Genomic DNA, 21290 nt, shown 5'->3' with positions numbered 1-21290 from the left:
CCAGCTCAACACTGACGGGCCTATTAAGTACGTGGAGGTGCTGGGAGGAGACATGATGTCTCAGAGTCAGTCCTTCAGGTCCTGTCTCTCTCCCACGTCAGAGTACAGTGACTTCACCTTCGTTAAACCCAGCAGCACCACAGACTTCAAAGACATGATCAATGTCTTAGACGCCTCTTTACCTGACAGCACCTGGACCTTTGAGAGCCAGCAGGTGAGCAGCTGTGGTTGAATTGTAATGTAATTAGTTAAGATGTGCTATTGCATGATGCTGTTTTATATTTTATGATGAAACAATTTGCCTTCTCTCATCAATGGCGTGTTCGCTTTTCCATGTGAAAAAGATAACATTAATTCATCATATTCATCATCATTTTTTAAAAATGACAAATTGAATGATTGGATACAATTTTACCACAAAGGAATTATGTAACAGTTTCATAATCATTGGTTTCATAAGTGTTGATCTTTTTAAATACTTCTATCTCACTGAAATGAGGTGTGTTCAGTGACTAATACCTTTTCTAGTGGGCACAGTGTGTCAACGCATTCGATAGGAGGGACGTGTTTCAGCACCTCTGGACAGCGGCAGTATACAGCAAGAACATCATACATAACTGATTGGTAATTCAATTTACCCTAGAAATCAGCGTCCTATTAAAAAGAATCTGATTTTAAGTAACAGTTTTATGCAGAAAGACGGAGCATTCTCAGTTCATTCCCTAAAACCAAAAGAGGCCTGTGTTTTTTTGTGCGCTGTGCGTCTTTAAAAGCGCTCCACTGTGACGTCCCTATTGGCTATCAGATCCGCATGCTTTGCACCAATAGCAAGCAGAACTGTACAAAGAGATCGACTCCCACCCCAGATACTTCTCTACCTCCTTACCATTTACAACGCGCGAGAGCTGGAGGAGAGAGAGCGATAGAGATACATTCGGCGTGAAACGAGCATCGTTTAATTTAAATGTCGTGCTTTTTGGGGGATTTTTCTTGTGGAATATTCAATCTGGTGATGGATGGTTACATTAAGCTTCCATGTGTGTAGTAAGCGACAGGATGGGATGTAAACTATAACAAAGCCGCTATGACAAAGAGAACGAGGTACCGGGACTGGAGATGGCAGGCTCTGTGGTGGCATCATTTCTTCCTCTTGTGGAATACAATAGACGGACAGACTCGCTACACCATCCCGGAGGAACTAAAGCAGGACTCCGTGGTCGGACATTTAGCCAAAGATCTGGGTTTGGGATTATCAGAGATTTTCGACCGTAAACTGCGCGTCGCCTCGGAGGCTGGTAAGCAGTATTTCAGCGTGGACACGGGGAAGGGCGAGCTGGTGGTGAACGAGAGGATAGACAGAGAGGCGTTGTGTGGACAAAGCGCCAACTGTGTTTTACCGCTTCAGGTTGTAGTAGAGAATCCCTTACAGTTGCATCGCATTGAGGTGGAAATCAGAGACATCAATGACAACTCTCCTCGTTTTGTTAAAAATGAACTTGCATTGGAAATAGCTGAATCTACTGTCGTCGGAGTTCGTTTTCCGCTGGAAAGTGCGGAGGATCAAGATGTAGGAACAAATGGATTGAAGACTTATGTTCTTAGTAAAGATGATTGTTTTAGTTTAAAAATGAAACAAATCGAAGACGGGAGAAATGTCCCGGAGCTGGTGTTAGACAAACCGCTTGATCGAGAAACAAAGTCAGTACACCAGTTATTACTGACAGCCTTGGACGGGGGGAATCCGGTCAAATCGGGAACAGCACAAATAACCATAACTGTACTTGATAATAATGACAACAACCCTATTTTCCAAACGTCGTTGTATAAGGTGTCAGTTAGGGAAGATATTGCAAAAGGCACATTAATTGTTAAAACTCAAGCGAGTGACAGAGACGAGGGGCTTAACGGAGAAGTTGAATATTCGTTTGGCATTCATACTCCAGAAAACGTTTTAGGATTATTTGATATCAACTCGGTTACTGGTGAAATGTTCTTGAAAGGTCTGTTAGACCATGAAACCGCCGTAACATATCGAATTGACATAAGTGCCAAGGACAAAGGCAGCCCAAAGATGGAGGGTCATTGTCGTGTTCAGGTTGACGTTGTGGACGTTAACGATAACAGCCCAGAGGTGATCCTCACCTCTCAGCCCAACGACGTGCCAGAGGATGCCCCGAGTGGCACGGTGGTGGCTTTGCTTAGTGCACGAGATCTGGACTCCGGCGACAACGGTAAAGTGACGTTACAACTCCCAGTGGGTTCGCCGTTTAGCCTCAAACCCTCGTTCTCGAATAATTATGCTTTAGTAACCAATGGCGTTATAGACAGAGAAATCATGTCGGTTTACAACATTGAGATAACTGCAACAGATGCAGGCTCCCCTTCTCTAAACAGTAGAAAAATAATACCTGTTAAAATATCTGATATAAATGACAACGCACCTGTATTCAGTCAACCGTCATATAATGTATATATAGGAGAAAATGGAAGAGCAGGCACCATAATATATTCGGTATCAGCCTCTGACTTGGATTTAGGAGACAACTCCAAGCTGTCCTACTCCATCCTGGACTCTAAAGTGAAAGACGTGTCTGTGTCCTCCTACGTCTACATCAACTCGGAGAACGGCAGCATCTACAGCATGCACTCCTTTGACTATGAGAAACTGAAGGTGTTTCAGATTCAGGTGCAGGCAAAGGACCACGGTTCTCCGTCTCTGAGCAGCAACGCTACTGTTCATGTTTTTATTCTGGACCAGAACGATAACGCCCCCGCTGTTATCTACCCCTCCTCCGCTGTCCACGGCTCCCTCTCTCAACAGAGGACGTCCCGCTCCTCCAAAGCAGGCCACTTGGTTACCAAGGTAACAGCTGTAGATGCCGACTCGGGGCATAACGCCTGGATCTCCTATAGACTGGCAGAGGCCACAGACGCCTCTCTGTTCGCTGTCAACCTCTACACAGGGGAGGTGAGGACTAAACGGGCTGTGTCTGAGCAGGACGACTCCTCTCAGAGACTGCTCATAGAGATTAAAGACGATGGGGATCCGGTTCAGTCCACCACCGTCACCGTGTCCGTCCTGTTAGAGGACGGTCTCCACGAGCCCATTCTGGACCTCAGACACAAAACGGACGATTCTCACAGGAAAACGGGGAGAATGGCTCTGTATCTGATCCTCTCCCTGGCCTCAGTGTCTGTGCTCTCTCTGGTGACTTTCCTCATTCTAGCTGTTAAGTGTCTTAAGAGCAGCAGAAGCAGTGGTAGCTGCTGCATGAGACGGAGCGACAGTGAGGACTACAAGAACCCCAACAGAAACCTCCAGCTCCAGCTCAACACTGACGGGCCTATTAAGTATGTGGAGGTGCTGGGAGGAGACATGATGTCTCAGAGTCAGTCCTTCAGGTCCTGTCTCTCTCCCACGTCAGAGTACAGTGACTTCACCTTCGTTAAACCCAGCAGCACCACTGACTTTAAAGACATGATCAACGTCTTAGACGCCTCTTTACCTGACAGCACCTGGACCTTTGAGAGCCAGCAGGTGAGCAGCTGTGGTTGAATTGTAATTAGTTAAGATGTGCTATTGCATAATGCTGTTTTATATTTTAAGATGAAACAATTTGCCTTCTCTCATCAATGGCGTGTTCGCTTTTCCATGTGAAAAAGATAACATTAATTCATCATATTCATCATCATTTTTTAAAAATGACAAATTGAATGATTGGATACAATTTTACCACAAAGGAATTATGTAACCGTTTCATAATCATTGGTTTCATAAGTGTTGATCTTTTTAAATACTTCTGCTATATCTCACTGAAATGAGGTGTGTTCAGTGACTAATACCTTTTCTAGTGGGCACAGTGTGTCAACGCATTAGATAGGAGGGACGTGTTTCAGCACCTCTGGACAGCGGCAGTATATAGCAAGAACATCATACATAACTGATTGGTAATTCAATTTACCCTAGAAATCAGCGTCCTATTAAAAATAATCTGATTTTAAGTAACAGTTTTATGCAGAAAGACAGAGCATTCTCAGTTCATTCCCTAAAACCAAAAGAGGCCTGTGTTTTTTTGTGCGCTGTGCGTCTTTAAAAGCGCTCCACTGTGACGTCCCTATTGGCTATCAGATCCGCATGCTTTGCACCAATAGCAAGCAGAACTGTACAAAGAGATCGACTCCCACCCGCGATACTTCTCTACCTCCTTACCATTTACAACGCGCGAGAGCTGGAGGAGAGAGAGCGATAGAGATACATTCGGCGTGAAACGAGCATCGTTTAATTTAAATGTCGTGCTTTTTGGGGGATTTTTCTTGTGGAATATTCAATCTGGTGATGGATGGTTACATTAAGCTTCCATGTGTGTAGTAAGCGACAGGATGGGATGTAAACTATAACAAAGCCGCTATGACAAAGAGAACGAGGTACCGGGACTGGAGATGGCAGGCTCTGTGGTGGCATCATTTCTTGCTCTTGTGGAATACAATAGACGGACAGACTCGCTACACCATACCGGAGGAACTAAAGCAGGGCTCCGTGGTCGGACATTTAGCCAAAGATCTGGGTTTGGGATTATCAGAGATTTTCGACCGCAAACTGCGCGTCGCCTCGGAGGCTGGTAAGCAGTATTTCAGCGTGGACACGGGGAAGGGCGAGCTAGTGGTGAACGAGCGGATAGACAGAGAGGCGTTGTGTGGACAAAGCGCGAGTTGTGTTTTACCGCTTCAGGTTGTCGTGGAAAATCCGCTGCAGTTGCATCGCATTGAGGTGGAAATCAGAGACATCAATGACAACTCTCCTCGTTTTGTTAAAAATGAACTTGGATTGGAAATAGCTGAATCTACTGTGGTCGGAGTTCGTTTTCCGCTGGAAAGTGCGGAGGATCAAGATGTAGGGACTAATGGATTGAAGACTTATGTTCTCAGTAAAGATGATTGTTTCAGTTTGAAAATGAAACAAATCGAAGACGGGAGGAATGTCCCGGAGCTGGTGTTAGACAAACCGCTTGATCGAGAAACAAAGTCTGTACACCAGTTATTACTGACAGCCCTGGACGGGGGTAATCCGGTCAAATCGGGAACAGCACAAATAACCATAAAAGTACTTGATATTAATGATAATAACCCTATTTTCCAAACGTCGTTGTATAAGGTGTCGGTTAGGGAAGATATTGCAAAAGGCACGTTAATTGTTAAAACTCAAGCGAGTGACCGAGACGAGGGGCTTAATGGAGAAGTGGAATATTCGTTTGGTATTCACACTCCAGAAAACGTTTTAGGATTATTTGATATTAATTCAGTTACTGGTGAAATGTTCTTAAAAGGTATATTAGACCATGAAACCGCCGTAACATATCGAATTGACTTAAGTGCCAAAGACAAAGGCAGCCCAAAGATGGAGGGTCATTGTCGTGTTCAGGTTGACGTTGTGGACGTTAACGATAACAGCCCAGAGGTGATCCTCACCTCTCAGCCCAACGACGTGCCAGAGGATGCCCCGAGTGGCACGGTGGTGGCTTTGCTTAGTGCACGAGATCTGGACTCCGGCGACAACGGTAAAGTGACGTTACAACTCCCAGTGGGTTCGCCGTTTAGCCTCAAACCCTCGTTCTCGAATAATTATGCTTTAGTAACCAATGGCGTTATAGACAGAGAAATCATGTCGGTTTACAACATTGAGATAACTGCAACAGATACAGGCTCCCCTTCTCTAAACAGTAGAAAAATAATACCTGTTCAAATATCTGATATAAATGACAACGCACCGGTATTCAGTCAACCGTCATATAATGTATATATAGGAGAAAATGGAAGAGCAGGCACCATAATATATTCAGTATCAGCCTCTGACTTGGATTTAGGAGACAACGCCAAGCTGTCCTACTCCATCCTGGACTCTAAAGTGCAGGACGTGTCTGTGTCCTCCTACGTCTACATCAACTCGGAGAACGGCAGCATCTACAGCATGCACTCCTTTGACTATGAGAAACTGAAGGTGTTTCAGATTCAGGTGCAGGCAAAGGACCACGGTTCTCCGTCTCTGAGCAGCAACGCTACTGTTCATGTTTTTATTCTGGACCAGAACGATAACGCCCCCGCTGTTATCTACCCCTCCTCCGCTGTCCACGGCTCCCTCTCTCAACAGAGGACGTCCCGCTCCTCCAAAGCAGGCCACTTGGTTACCAAGGTAACAGCTGTAGATGCCGACTCGGGGCATAACGCCTGGATCTCCTATAGACTGGCAGAGGCCACAGACGCCTCTCTGTTCGCTGTCAACCTCTACACAGGGGAGGTGAGGACTAAACGGGCTGTGTCTGAGCAGGACGACTCCTCTCAGAGACTGCTCATAGAGATTAAAGACGATGGGGATCCGGTTCAGTCCACCACCGTCACCGTGTCCGTCCTGTTAGAGGACGGTCTCCATGAGCCCATTCTGGACCTCAGACACAAAACGGACGATTCTCACAGGAAAACGGGGAGAATGGCTCTGTATCTGATCCTCTCCCTGGCCTCAGTGTCTGTGCTCTCTCTGGTGACGTTCCTCATTCTAGCTGTTAAGTGTCTTAAGAGCAGCAGAAGCAGTGGTAGCTGCTGCATGAGACGGAGCGACAGTGAGGACTACAAGAACCCCAACAGAAACCTCCAGCTCCAGCTCAACACTGACGGGCCTATTAAGTACGTGGAGGTGCTGGGAGGAGACATGATGTCTCAGAGTCAGTCCTTCAGGTCCTGTCTCTCTCCCACGTCAGAGTACAGTGACTTTACCTTCGTTAAACCCAGCAGCACCACTGACTTTAAAGACATGATCAACGTCTTAGACGCCTCTTTACCTGACAGCACCTGGACCTTTGAGAGCCAGCAGGTGAGCATCAATTGAGCGCAACAGTACATTTGTCATTTTCTATTTTTATTGCACATTTGAGCGTTGGGCTATTCGATGCACTTTACCTCTCCGTTAAGGGCCTACATTGTTTTCTTCAGGGTTTCCTTTGTCTTTATATAAAAGTGTAACAGACTTCGATCAGCCTGTTACATTAATGTTCACAGGTCTTCGTATGACTAGTTGGCCGATAATGCAGAGGAGACGTGGAATGGATCTAAAAGCATTTATTCTTTCTGTAACATAGGACAACAGGGCATATCACACGCGGGTAGTTGGAGATAACGCTGACATCCCCCCTTTCCAAACTTCCAACGAGAGAGAAAAAATAATAGAAGACAATACTGTGATCGTATAGTGTGTACCAAGTATAATAAATGAAAAGAATAAAAATGCATGCATAATTATAAATTAAATACTGACAGATCTTTAAATATTATTAACACACATACCTGTAACATAGGACAACAGGGCATATCACACGCGGGTAGTTGGAGATAACGCTGACATCCCTACGACAGCATAATTAGCCCGTTAGCTCCTACTTAAATACCTCCGCGAACAGCGGAACCCATAGTAAACATTCATACACCATGAAAAATATATACTGTATGTGTCATGAAAACAATGAGACAACGGCTATAACAAAACCTTTATGATGTAGGACTCATAAATCCAACTTACCCCCTTTCCAAACTTCCAACGAGAGGAAGTCTGGGCGTGTGCGACCCCAATTAGCGCCCCATCGGAACCAACAATAATTGACAAGTGGAACTAAATAAATAATGTACCATGTTACAGGTCAAAAATTTGGGGAAGTTCACTATAAACCAACATTTGTTTTATTATACTGTTACAAAAGCAATTATTTAAATATAAATTATAATGAATGCAAATAGTAATGAATCTATTAGATAACGAAATCTGCACATTTCAATTATTTCTTGTTGTTTTTCGCATATCAGCTTTGCACGGATACGTAGGCCTATCACTGTTGGTCACGTGATACTTGTTCCAGGCCCTAATTTATCATTTTCTTCACTTAAGTATAGAAGCTATTTATTTAGACGATGTCGCTGGACTTTACTCCAGCAATAGGCCTACACAGCACCCATGAATTCGTGGTTCATGGGTGGTGGTGGTGGTTCAGCACTTTTCTGTTGGACAGAGACAGTGTCCTGCACAGTGGCAAGAGCAGCCTTTGTACTCAATGACTTGATAGTTATTGATAGCCAATAACGCGATGAAATTGTAAAACAGTATTCCTTAATATCATAATTGTAATTTTAAAAAAATCTGCATGAATTACGCCATTAAAAAAATAGGTATTATATGTAAAACTTTTTTTCTTTTTTCTTTTTTTGGTGGGGGAAAGAGTTTTGTCCGTTTAGAACTTCGATTGAAAATAATTTCGTCTTTATTTCAAAATTTTGGGTCGCACAAAAATATTGATTTAATTACAGTGCGATAGTTTGATGAGCAGGCCTTTGCCTCCTATTGGGTTTATTCACGATGAAGGCATAGGCCTCCACGCGCGCACTGTGCCTTTAAACGCAATGGATGGTTCCGATTGGATGTGAGAGAGAGTTTATTTGAACCAATAGCATGCAGAACTGTACAAAGAGATCTACTCCCGACCCCCGCTGCCTTGCTATACCATTCAAAATGTTCATCGCTCGAGGAGCGGAGAGGTGCTCATAGATGCACTATGAGACATGCTCAAGGATTTATCTGAAGAATTCATCAGATTATCCTGGAATATTTTGTTTTATCATGCAATGGATGTAAGGATGGAATGGTTATTGAGCAAGTCGACAGGAAATACTGCAATATAGCGCATCAAGCATGACAAAGAGAACGAGGTATCGAGACTGGAGATGGCAGGCTCTGTGGTGGCATCATTTCTTCCTCTTGTGGAATACAATAGACGGACAGACTCGCTACACCATCCCGGAGGAACTAAAGCAGGGCTCCGTGGTCGGACATTTAGCCAAAGATCTGGGTTTGGGATTATCAGAGATTTTCGACCGTAAACTGCGCGTCGCCTCGGAGGCTGGTAAGCAGTATTTCAGCGTGGACACGGGGAAGGGCGAGCTGGTGGTGAACGAGAGGATAGACAGAGAGGCGTTGTGTGGACAAAGCGCCAACTGTCTTTTACCTCTTCAGGTTGTAGTAGAGAATCCATTACAGTTGCATCGGATAGAGGTGGAAATCAGAGACATCAATGACAATTCTCCGAGTTTTTTGACGAAAGAAATAATATTAAAAATCGCAGAATCAACGGTGATAGGGATTCGTTTTCCGTTAGAAAGCGCAGAGGACCCCGACGTCGGTAGTAATACACTGAGATCATATACACTCAGCAAAGACGAATGTTTCAGTTTAAAAGTTAAAGAAATTGAGGACGGTAAGAAAATTCCAGAATTGGTTTTGGAGAAGCCGTTGGATCGAGAGAAAAAGGATACCCATAGATTACAGTTAATAGCAGTAGATGGGGGCAATCCAGTCAAATCCGGGACGTCACAAATTACAGTTATTGTTTTGGATAACAATGATAACCTCCCTGTTTTTGAAAAATCGTTATATAAAGTTTCCCTAAGTGAAAGCAATGTAATCGGAACTGTCGTTTTAACGCCAAAAGCGACGGACGCAGACGAGGGGCTAAACGGAGAGGTGGTATTCTCATTTGGAGCGCGCACGCAGGATTCAGTGCTGTCCACCTTTGACATTGATCCCGTGACGGGGGAAATCAGTCTGAGGCGGCAACTCGACTATGAAAACGTGACTTCATATCGAATAGACATCGTCGCCAAAGATAAAGGCATTCCTGAAATGGAAGGTCACTGTCGAGTACAAATTGACGTGGGAGATGTTAATGACAACGCGCCAGAAATCATACTCACCTCGGATCCACAGGCTGTGCGTGAGGACGCACCGAACGGCACAGTAGTGGCCTTGATAAGTGTCCGAGACCGGGACTCGGGCGATAACGGCCGAGTGACGTTAAACCTTCCGAAGGGTTCTCCTTTTAACCTGAAGCCCTCGTTTACTAACAATTACGCAATGGTGACCAACGGGCTTTTAGACCGAGAGCGCTTCGTAGTATATGATATTGAATTAACAGCCACCGATTCAGGCTCTCCACCTCTAACTAACACGAAAATTATACCAGTCAGTATCACCGACGTGAATGACAATGCTCCTGTATTTACTGAAAAGTTGTACAGTATTTATGTAAACGAAAATGGGAAACCAGGCTCAATATTGTACTCTGTATCAGCAACAGATCTAGATTACGGGGACAACTCCAAGCTGTCCTACTCCATCCTGGACTCTAAAGTGCAGGACGTGTCTGTGTCCTCCTACGTCTACATCAACTCGGAGAACGGCAGCATCTACAGCATGCACTCCTTTGACTATGAGAAACTGAAGGTGTTTCAGATTCAGGTGCAGGCAAAGGACCACGGTTCTCCGTCTCTGAGCAGCAACGCCACTGTTCATGTTTTTATTCTGGACCAGAACGATAACGCCCCCGCTGTTATCTACCCCTCCTCCGCTGTCCACGGCTCCCTCTCTCAACAGAGGACGTCCCGCTCCTCCAAAGCAGGCCACTTGGTTACCAAGGTAACAGCTGTAGATGCCGACTCGGGGCATAACGCCTGGATCTCCTATAGACTGGCAGAGGCCACAGACGCCTCTCTGTTCGCTGTCAACCTCTACACAGGGGAGGTGAGGACTAAACGGGCTGTGTCTGAGCAGGACGACTCCTCTCAGAGACTGCTCATAGAGATTAAAGACGATGGGGATCCGGTTCAGTCCACCACCGTCACCGTGTCCGTCCTGTTAGAGGACGGTCTCCACGAGCCCATTCTGGACCTCAGACACAAAACGGACGATTCTCACAGGAAAACGGGGAGAATGGCTCTGTATCTGATCCTCTCCCTGGCCTCAGTGTCTGTGCTCTCTCTGGTGACGTTCCTCATTCTAGCTGTTAAGTGTCTTAAGAGCAGCAGAAGCAGTGGTAGCTGCTGCATGAGACGGAGCGACAGTGAGGACTACAAGAACCCCAACAGAAACCTCCAGCTCCAGCTCAACACTGACGGGCCTATTAAGTATGTGGAGGTGCTGGGAGGAGACATGATGTCTCAGAGTCAGTCCTTCAGGTCCTGTCTCTCTCCCACGTCAGAGTACAGTGACTTCACCTTCGTTAAACCCAGCAGCACCACAGACTTTAAAGACATGATCAATGTCTTAGACGCCTCTTTACCTGACAGCACCTGGACCTTTGAGAGCCAGCAGGTGAGCATAAATTGAGCGCGACAGTACATTTGTGACTTTTTATTCCATATTTGAGCGTTGGGCCATCCATGGTAACCTTACCTTTCCGTTAAGGGCCTACATTTTTTTTTCTTCATAGGGGTTTCCTTTGTCTTTGTAAAAAATAAATCATTGAAATATAAATTATAATGAATGCAAATCGTAATGAATCCGTTCTATTGATAACGAAATCTGCACATTTTAATTATTTCTTGTTATTTTTCGCATAGCAGTTTTGCACGGATACGTAGGCCGACCACTTCTGGTCACGTGGTACTTGTTACTGGCCCAAATTAAACATTTACTTAATTTCAGTACAAAATCTATTTTTGAGACGATGTCGTTGAGCTTTACTGGAGCAATGTGTCTATTTAGGCCTACACAGCACCCATGAAGTCGTATTAGGCCTCAATGGTTCAGCACTTTTCGGTTGGACAGCGACGCACAGTGCCGTGCACAGTGGCAATAGCAGCCTTTGTACTCAATGACTTGATAGTTATTGACAGCCAATAATGCGATGAAATATTCCTTAATATCATTATTTGCAATAAAATAAATCTGCATGAATTACGCCATTAAGGTATAAAAACACTGAATGCATTTTTTTAAATTATTTTTATCAGTATAGAACTTCGATTGGAAATAATTTCGTTTATATTTAAATATTTTGGGTGACACAAAAATATTGATTTAATTACAGCGCGATAGTTTGATCAGGCATTTGCCTCCTAGGGTTTATTCACGATGAAGGCATAGGCCTCCACGCGTGCACTGTGCCTTTAAACACCATGGTTGGTTCCGATTGGATATGAGAGAGCGTTTATTTGCACCAATAGCATGCAGAACTGTACAAAGAGATCTACTCCCGACCCCCGCTGCCTTGCTACCATCACCGTTAAAATGCTCATCGCTCGAGGAGCGGAGAGGCGCTCATAGATGCACTATGAGACATGCTCAAGGATTTATCTGAACAATTCATCAGATGATCCTGGAATATTTTGTTTTATCATGCAATGGATGTAAGGATGGAATGGTTATTGAGCAACATATCGACAGGAAATACTGCAATATAGCGCATCAAGCATGACAAAGAGAACAAGGTATCGAGACTGGAGATGGCAGGCTCTGTGGTGGCATTTTTTCTTCCTCTTGTGGAATACAATAGACGGACAGACTCGCTACACCATCCCGGAGGAACTAAAGCAGGGCTCCGTGGTCGGACATTTAGCCAAAGATCTGGGTTTGGGATTATCAGAGATTTTCGACCGTAAACTGCGCGTCGCCTCGGAGGCTGGTAAGCAGTATTTCAGCGTGGACACGGGGAAGGGCGAGCTGGTGGTGAACGAGCGGATAGACAGAGAGGCGTTGTGTGGACAGCGAACCAGCTGTGTTTTACCACAGCAAGTTATTATTGACAATCCATTGCAGTTATTCAGCGTTCAGGTCGAAGTACAGGATATAAATGACAATGGACCCGTGTTTCTCAAGACAGAACATGTTTTGAATATCGCGGAGTCCACAATCACCGGCACGCGTTTTCCACTCAAAAGTGCTGTAGATCTGGATGTAGGGGCAAATGCTTTAAAATCGTATCAACTTAGTCAAAACGAGCAGTTTTCATTGAATATTAAAACGAATAAAGATGGAAGCAAAGTTCCAGAATTGATCTTACAAAAAGGGTTGGACAGAGAAAAGCAACCGCTTTATAGACTCGTCCTCACTGCATTGGATGGTGGTAATCCGGTGAAAACGGGCACATCCGATATCATTGTTAACGTGTTAGACATAAATGATAATGCACCACAGTTTGAGAAATCCCTTTACGAAATCCAACTCAACGAGGACACGTTAAAGGGAAGCATAATTTTGAAGGTTAGAGCGGTGGACCCTGATGATGGGGAAAACGGTGAAATAGTTTATTCTTTTGCTGAAGACACATTAGAAACACTACTTGATATATTCACAATAAATACTGAGACCGGTGAGATATCGATAAGTGATGGGCTGGACTATGAACAATCGAGAGAATATAAATTCGACATTAGAGCGACCGACAGGGGAACGCCTGCGATGGATGGTCATTGCACAGTGCAGGTGGAGGTTTTGGACGTTAACGACAACCCCCCTGAGATTCATATTACTTCTCTCTCGACTCCTGTCAGAGAGGACTCACCGATAGGTACCGTAATTGCTCTAATAAACGCGAGAGATATTGATTCGGGTAAAAATGGTAAGACGAATATAAGCTTAGGCAAGGAATGTCCCTTTAAATTGAAACCATCGTTCCTTGACAATTACGCAGTGGTTACCGATACTAAACTGGACCGGGAAAAATATCCACAATATAAAATTAGAATCTTAGCCTCTGATACAGGGTCACCGCCGCTAACAGCTGAAAAAGAAGTCTTAGTTGACATCTTAGACGTAAATGATAACGCTCCTGCATTCATACAACCAGTTTATGTCATTTATGTAAAAGAGAATTGTGCGCCCGGTAAAGTATTAGGCACAGTTTCAGCCACTGATCCTGATGTGGGAGAGAACGCCAAGCTGTCCTACTCCATCCTGGACTCTAAAGTGCAGGACGTGTCTGTGTCCTCCTACGTCTACATCAACTCGGAGAACGGCAGCATCTACAGCATGCACTCCTTTGACTATGAGAAACTGAAGGTGTTTCAGATTCAGGTGCAGGCAAAGGACCACGGTTCTCCGTCTCTGAGCAGCAACGCCACTGTTCATGTTTTTATTCTGGACCAGAACGATAACGCCCCCGCTGTTATCTACCCCTCCTCCGCTGTCCACGGCTCCCTCTCTCAACAGAGGACGTCCCGCTCCTCCAAAGCAGGCCACTTGGTTACCAAGGTAACAGCTGTAGATGCCGACTCGGGGCATAACGCCTGGATCTCCTATAGACTGGCAGAGGCCACAGACGCCTCTCTGTTCACTGTCAACCTCTACACAGGGGAGGTGAGGACTAAACGGGCTGTGTCTGAGCAGGACGACTCCTCTCAGAGACTGCTCATAGAGATTAAAGACGATGGGGATCCGGTTCAGTCCACCACCGTCACCGTGTCCGTCCTGTTAGAGGACGGTCTCCACGAGCCCATTCTGGACCTCAGACACAAAACGGACGATTCTCACAGGAAAACGGGGAGAATGGCTCTGTATCTGATCCTCTCCCTGGCCTCAGTGTCTGTGCTCTCTCTGGTGACGTTCCTCATTCTAGCTGTTAAGTGTCTTAAGAGCAGCAGAAGCAGTGGTAGCTGCTGCATGAGACGGAGCGACAGTGAGGACTACAAGAACCCCAACAGAAACCTCCAACTCCAGCTCAACACTGACGGGCCTATTAAGTACGTGGAGGTGCTGGGAGGAGACATGATGTCTCAGAGTCAGTCTTTCAGGTCCTGTCTCTCTCCCACGTCAGAGTACAGTGACTTCACCTTCGTTAAACCCAGCAGCACCACTGACTTTAAAGACATGATCAACGTCTTAGACGCCTCTTTACCTGACAGCACCTGGACCTTTGAGAGCCAGCAGGTGAGATGAATAATAATGACCTGAGTTTCTGTGTTTCTGAGATCATAATATCCTAATGTTAGCTCTCAGAAATTGATTCAAAATTATATCAAATTAAAATGTCATACATTTAACTAAATAACTTGTATATTTATGTTCGATAAGTACTTATCATTTGACATTTTATGTAAGGTGCATCTTAATTATATTTCAGAGCAAGCAATTCCTTAAAAATGGTTTGTCTTTTTTTCCTCCACTGTTTGCAAGGGTTAGGCACTGTGCTATCAAAGCCCAGCATTTCAGAACCCAGGCTAGGGACAGCGACACAAACGTCAGACCTCCTCACTGTGTGTGTGTGTGTGTGTGTGTGTGTGTGTGTGTGTGTGTGTGTGTGTGTGTGTGTGTGTGTGTGTTCAAACGATATTAATTGAGAGCCACACATGAGTCTTATTGATAGCTTTGCCCTGTTCAGCAATTGCGGTTGACTATGTGGCTTTAAGAGCGCTTCTAAGCCGTTCTCTTATTGGACAGCAAGGATGATGCTGTGCACCAATAGCAGGCATAACTGTACAAAGAGATCTACTCCCTGCCTCCACGCAGCCCCTGCACGCTAGCGGTACAATTAGGTGTTGGAGAGAGAGCGATGCGCGCATACACTTGGACGTATACAAATATTGGTTTTAAGTGATCGCTTTTGTCAAGAACGAATGTTTTGTGATGTGTGTCGTGCAGTATGTCACAATGGCACGGGAACAATGTTGAATTGGGCGATTACATTTCTCTTGATGGGATATCACGTATTTTAGCGCAACATGACAAAGAGAACGAGGTACCGGGACTGGAGATGGCAGGCTCTGTGGTGGCATCATTTCTTCCTCTTGTGGAATACAATAGACGGACAGACTCGCTACACTATCCCGGAGGAACTAAAGCAGGGCTCCGTGGTCGGACATTTAGCCAAAGATCTGGATTTGGGATTATCAGAGATTTTCGACCGTAAACTGCGCGTCGCCTCGGAGGCTGGTAAGCAGTATTTCAGCGTGGACACGGGGAAGGGCGAGCTGGTAGTGAACGAGCGGATAGACAGAGAGGATTTATGTGGACAACGGGCCAGCTGTGTTTTACCTCTTCAGGCTGTTTTGGAAAGTCCTTTACAGCTGCATCGCATCGAGGTGGAGATTCGTGATATTAATGACAATGCACCAATATTTCCTTCAAATCATTTGTATTTGAAAATACCAGAATCCGCAGCAGTAGGCACACGTCTTCTGTTGCAGAGCGCTTTGGATCCTGACGTGGGAAGCAATTCACTCAAAACCTACACTTTAGGCAAAAATGAGTGTTTCTCTCTCAAGCTGAAAGAGATCGAGGACGGTAAGACTGTTCCAGAACTGTTTTTGGAGAAGCCTCTCGATCGAGAGCAAAAAGCCGTCCATAACATATTATTAACTGCATTAGATGGAGGAAACCCTGCCCGATCGGGAATCTCTGAAATAACAATTAGCGTCCTTGACACAAATGATAACATACCAGTCTTTGAAAAAAACGTCTACAGAGTAACGTTACCTGAGAATAGTCCAAAAGGTACCGTTATCATTCAACCCAAAGCCACCGATGTCGATGAAGGTTTAAATGGAGAAATTGAGTTTGCCTTTGAATCTCGGACGCCAGATACAGTTTTAAATATATTTGACATTAATTCTTTGACGGGTGAAATTATTTTAAAGGGTGATTTGGACTATGAGACAAATGCATTATATGGCATTGACATAACCGCAAAAGACAAAGGAACCCCTGAAAACGAGGGTCACTGTCGCGTGCAGGTAGACGTGATTGACGTCAACGACAACGCTCCGGAAATTGTTCTTAATTCTCCGCCGAGCCCCGTGCGGGAGAACGCTCCAAACGGCACCGTAGTGGCTCTAATCAGTGCGCGGGACCTCGATTCAGGGGATAACGGTAAAGTCTCATTACAACTCCCTAAGAGCTCTCCATTTAGTCTCACCCCCTCCTTTTCTAACAACTATGCACTTGTAACTCGTGGTGATTTAGACAGAGAGAACTTCTCGGTTTATAACATAGAAATAACGGCGACTGATAAAGGTTCCCCTCCTCTTAAGAGTACAAAGACGATACCAGTACGCATCACTGATGTGAATGACAACTCCCCTATATTCTCTCAGCCTTCTTATACAGTGTATATTAAAGAGAATGGCATTGCAGGCTCTATACTGTATTCAGTATCAGCCTCTGACTTGGATTTAGGAGACAACGCCAAGCTGTCCTACTCCATCCTGGACTCTAAAGTGCAGGACGTGTCTGTGTCCTCCTACGTCTACATCAACTCGGAGAACGGCAGCATCTACAGCATGCACTCCTTTGACTATGAGAAACTGAAGGTGTTTCAGATTCAGGTGCAGGCAAAGGACCACGGTTCTCCGTCTCTGAGCAGCAACGCTACCGTTCATGTTTTTATTCTGGACCAGAACGATAACGCCCCCGCTGTTATCTACCCCTCCTCCGCTGTCCACGGCTCCCTCTCTCAACAGAGGACGTCCCGCTCCTCCAAAGCAGGCCACTTGGTTACCAAGGTAACAGCTGTAGATGCCGACTCGGGGCATAACGCCTGGATCTCCTATAGACTGGCAGAGGCCACAGACGCCTCTCTGTTCGCTGTCAACCTCTACACAGGGGAGGTGAGGACTAAACGGGCTGTGTCTGAGCAGGACGACTCCTCTCAGAGACTGCTCATAGAGATTAAAGACGATGGGGATCCGGTTCAGTCCACCACCGTCACCGTGTCCGTCCTGTTAGAGGACGGTCTCCACGAGCCCATTCTGGACCTCAGACACAAAACGGACGATTCTCACAGGAAAACGGGGAGAATGGCTCTGTATCTGATCCTCTCCCTGGCCTCAGTGTCTGTGCTCTCTCTGGTGACTTTCCTCATTCTAGCTGTTAAGTGTCTTAAGAGCAGCAGAAGCAGTGGTAGCTGCTGCATGAGACGGAGCGACAGTGAGGACTACAAGAACCCCAACAGAAACCTCCAGCTCCAGCTCAACACTGACGGGCCTATTAAGTACGTGGAGGTGCTGGGAGGAGACATGATGTCTCAGAGTCAGTCCTTCAGGTCCTGTCTCTCTCCCACGTCAGAGTACAGTGACTTCACCTTCGTTAAACCCAGCAGCACCACAGACTTTAAAGACATGATCAACGTCTTAGACGCCTCTTTACCTGACAGCACCTGGACCTTTGAGAGCCAGCAGGTGAGATAAATAATAATGACCTGTGTTTCGTTGTTTCTGAGATCATAATATCCTTATGTTAGGTCTCAGACATTAATTCACAATTATATCACATTAAAATGTGATTCATTTAACTAAATAACTAAATAACTAGTATATTTATGTTCGATAAGTACTTATCATTTGACATTTTATGTAAGGTGCATCTTAATTATATTTCAGAGCAAGCAATTCCTTAAAAATGGTTCGTCTTTTTTTCCTCCACTGTTTGCAAGGGTTAGGCACTGTGCTATCAAAGCCCAGCATTTCAGCACCCAGGCTAGGGACAGCGACACAAACGTCAGACCTCCTCACTGTGTGTGTGTGTGTGTGTGTGTGTGTGTGTGTGTGTGTGTGTGTGTTCAAACGATATTAATTGAGAGCCACACATGAGTCTTATTGATAGCTTTGCCCTGTTCAGCAATTGCGGTTGACTATGTGGCTTTAAGAGCGCTTCTAAGCCGTTCTCTTATTGGACAGCAAGGATGATGCTGTGCACCAATAGCAGGCATAACTGTACAAAGAGATCTACTCCCTGCCTCCACGCAGCCCTACACGATAGCGGTACAATTAGGTGTTGGAGCAGAGAGCGATGCGCGCATACACTTGGACGTATACAAATATTGGTTTTAAGTGATCGCTTTTTTCAAGAACGAATGTTTTGTGATGTGTGTCGTGCAGTATGTCACAATGGCACGGGGACAATGTTTAATTGGGCCATTACATTTGTCTTGATGGGATATCACGTATTTTAGCGCAACATGACAAAGAGAACGAGGTACCGGGACTGGAGATGGCAGGCTCTGTGGTGGCATCATTTCTTCCTCTTGTGGAATACAATAGACGGACAGACTCGCTACACCATCCCGGAGGAACTAAAGCAGGGCTCCGTGGTCGGACATTTAGCCAAAGATCTGGGTTTGGGATTATCAGAGATTTTCGACCGTAAACTGCGCGTCGCCTCGGAGGCTGGTAAGCAGTATTTCAGCGTGGACACGGGGAAGGGCGAGCTGGTGGTGAACGAGAGGATAGACAGAGAGGATTTATGTGGACAACGAGCCAGCTGTGTTTTACCTCTTCAGGCTGTTTTGGAAAGTCCTTTACAACTGCATCGCATTGAGGTGGAGATTCGCGATATTAATGACAATGCACCAATATTTCCTTCAAATCATTTGTATTTGAAAATATCAGAATCCGTAGCAGTTGGCACGCGTCTCCAGTTGGAGAGCGCTTTGGATCCTGACGTGGGAAGCAATTCACTCAAAACCTACACTTTAGGCAAAAATGAGTGTTTCTCTCTCAAGCTAAAAGAGATCGAGGACGGTAAGACTGTTCCAGAACTGTTTTTGGAGAAGCCTCTCGATCGAGAGCAAAAAGCCGTCCATAATATATTATTAACTGCATTAGATGGAGGAAACCCTATCAGGTCGGGAATCTCTGAAATAACAATTAGCATTCTTGACATAAATGATAACGTTCCCGTTTTTGAAAAAAACGTCTACAGAGTAACGTTACCTGAGAATAGTCCAAAAGGTACCGTTATTATTCAACCCAAAGCCACCGATGTCGATGAAGGTTTAAATGGAGAAATTGAGTTTTTCTTTGGATCTCGGACGCCAGATACAGTTTTAAATATATTTGACATCAATTCTTTGACGGGTGAAATTATTCTAAAGGGTGATTTGGACTATGAGACAAATGCATTATATGGCATTGACATAACCGCAAAAGACAAAGGAACCCCTGAAAACGAGGGTCACTGTCGCGTGCAGGTAGACGTGATTGACGTCAACGACAACGCTCCGGAAATTGTTCTTAATTCTCCGCCGAGCCCCGTGCGGGAGAACGCTCCAAACGGCACCGTAGTGGCTCTAATCAGTGCGCGGGACCTCGATTCAGGGGATAACGGTAAAGTCTCATTACAACTCCCTAAGAGCTCTCCATTTAGTCTCACCCCCTCCTTTTCCAACAACTATGCACTTGTAACTCGTGGTGATTTAGACAGAGAGAACTTCTCGGTTTATAACATAGAAATAACGGCAACTGATAAAGGTTCCCCTCCTCTTAAGAGTACAAAGACGATACCAGTAAGCATCACTGATGTGAATGACAACTCCCCTATATTCTCTCAGCCTTCTTATACAGTGTATATTAAAGAGAATGGCATTGCAGGCTCTATACTGTATTCAGTATCAGCCTCTGACTTGGATTTAGGAGACAACTCCAAGCTGTCCTACTCCATCCTGGACTCTAAAGTGCAGGACATGTCTGTGTCCTCCTACGTCTACATCAACTCGGAGAACGGCAGCATCTACAGCATGCACTCCTTTGACTATGAGAAACTGAAGGTGTTTCAGATTCAGGTGCAGGCAAAGGACCACGGTTCTCCGTCTCTGAGCAGCAACGCTACCGTTCATGTTTTTATTCTGGACCAGAACGATAACGCCCCCGCTGTTATCTACCCCTCCTCCGCTGTCCACGGCTCCCTCTCTCAACAGAGGACGTCCCGCTCCTCCAAAGCAGGCCACTTGGTTACCAAGGTAACAGCTGTAGATGCCGACTCGGGGCATAACGCCTGGATCTCCTATAGACTGGCAGAGGCCACAGACGCCTCTCTGTTCGCTGTCAACCTCTACACAGGGGAGGTGAGGACTAAACGGGCTGTGTCTGAGCAGGACGACTCCTCTCAGAGACTGCTCATAGAGATTAAGGACGATGGGGATCCGGTTCAGTCCACCACCGTCACCGTGTCCGTCCTGTTAGAGGACGGTCTCCACGAGCCCATTCTGGACCTCAGACACAAAACGGACGATTCTCACAGGAAAACGGGGAGAATGGCTCTGTATCTGATCCTCTCCCTGGCCTCAGTGTCTGTGCTCTCTCTGGTGACTTTCCTCATTCTAGCTGTTAAGTGTCTTAAGAGCAGCAGAAGCAGTGGTAGCTGCTGCATGAGACGGAGCGACAGTGAGGACTACAAGAACCCCAACAGAAACCTCCAGCTCCAGCTCAACACTGACGGGCCTATTAAGTACGTGGAGGTGCTGGGAGGAGACATGATGTCTCAGAGTCAGTCCTTCAGGTCCTGTCTCTCTCCCACGTCAGAGTACAGTGACTTCACCTTCGTTAAACCCAGCAGCACCACTGACTTTAAAGACATGATCAACGTCTTAGACGCCTCTTTACCTGACAGCACCTGGACCTTTGAGAGCCAGCAGGTGAGCATCAAACCAGGGCACTATACCACCTACTGATTTTCTAAATATTCATTTCAAACTTAGATTTAAAAGTAATTT

The 21290-nt window shown here is 45.5% G+C and overlaps 1 protein-coding gene across 5 annotated transcripts in view; it reads left to right on the top strand.

The window, feature by feature from the left end:
* The window catches only part of LOC311345371 (protocadherin gamma-A11-like), a 196440-nt gene that overhangs the window by 157736 nt on the left and 17414 nt on the right, over positions 1-21290 (top strand). The gene's annotated exons all lie outside the window — the stretch shown is intronic.

Source organism: Micromesistius poutassou (genome assembly GCF_964030765.1).
Source record: "Micromesistius poutassou genome assembly, chromosome: 6".
In the NCBI taxonomy this organism is placed as follows: domain Eukaryota; kingdom Metazoa; phylum Chordata; class Actinopteri; order Gadiformes; family Gadidae; genus Micromesistius; species Micromesistius poutassou.
Note: the sequence above shows the minus strand (reverse complement) of the source record. Positions and strands in the feature narration are given on the sequence as shown.